The sequence below is a fragment of the Calidris pugnax genome, unplaced genomic scaffold, assembly GCF_001431845.1.
Source record: "Calidris pugnax isolate Ruff unplaced genomic scaffold, ASM143184v1 scaffold335, whole genome shotgun sequence".
Lineage (NCBI taxonomy): Eukaryota > Metazoa > Chordata > Aves > Charadriiformes > Scolopacidae > Calidris > Calidris pugnax.
Genome location: NW_015091148.1, coordinates 891526 through 892493, shown reverse-complemented (window position 1 = coordinate 892493; position 968 = coordinate 891526). Strand labels below are relative to the sequence as shown.

The window sequence follows — 968 nt, the reverse complement described above, 5'->3', positions numbered from 1 at the left end:
GGGGGGGGGGGGGGGACACGGAGATGCTTTATAGTGTCCGAGGACACCACTCACACAGCAGTGATTTGGTATCAGAATTAACGGTTTCGAGCCGTAAACATTTTTAAAGCCGCGCCGAGATTTATCACTGCAACTTTGGCACGAAGGACTCGGGAAGGGAGAAAAAAGGGGAGAAAGAAAAAGCAATCTCATTTAAAAATATTTTCGTTTTGGGAAACATTCAGTCGCTTTAATAATCCTGTTTCCGTTCTGTATGTTGATGTTATTAATCTCAAATAAAAATGTTCCCCTCACACCCCTACTCCGCTTGTGACAACATCCCCGAGTCCATAAATCACCCGCGGATGCTTCGTGACCTTCTCTACTCGGCGGCCTATGGCTGTATTTTTTATTAGTATTATTATTACACGCGCGCGCACTTTAACGCACAGCTCTGGCAATATCCCACCTACATCCCAGCCTTCCCCGCTTAACCCGGCCTTCTCAGCTCCCTCCTTAAAGTCCACGCGGAGATTTGGAAAGAGAAAAGGAAAGGGGGGGGACACGGAAAACTGGGAAAAAAAAAAAAAAAAAAAAAACCTCACACGTAAGGCTCAGCTTTGCTGAAGAGAAAGAAAAGAACCCAGCCTCTGTGGGCTGGGAGCTCTGCAAACGCGGGCTGAGTCTCGGCAAGTTCCTCCCACGCCGGGCCCGGGGAGGAAGGGGAGAAACCCGAGAGAGAGAGAGGAGGTGGAGAAAAGAAAGAGAAAAAAAAAGAAAAAAATCGCGTTTCTTCGGAGTGGATGCGGGAGAGAGGAGGGGAAAAGAGAAACAAACAAACAACCGAAAAGAAGCTGGCACAAATAACGGCTCCAGCAAGGAGGGCGGGGGGGGGATTGTTTGTTTTGCTTTGTTTTCAATTTATCCCCTCGCAGTGCAGGGAGAAGAGGGATGGAGCGATGTTCCCCCCCCGCCTCCCGGTGTTCTTT

At 49.0% G+C, this 968-nt stretch overlaps 1 protein-coding gene across 2 annotated transcripts in view; it reads right to left on the bottom strand.

Annotated features, from left to right (window-relative positions):
- HOXB3 (homeobox B3) overlaps positions 1–968 on the bottom strand; it is a 64733-nt gene that overhangs the window by 12087 nt on the left and 51678 nt on the right. The window lies entirely within an intron of this gene.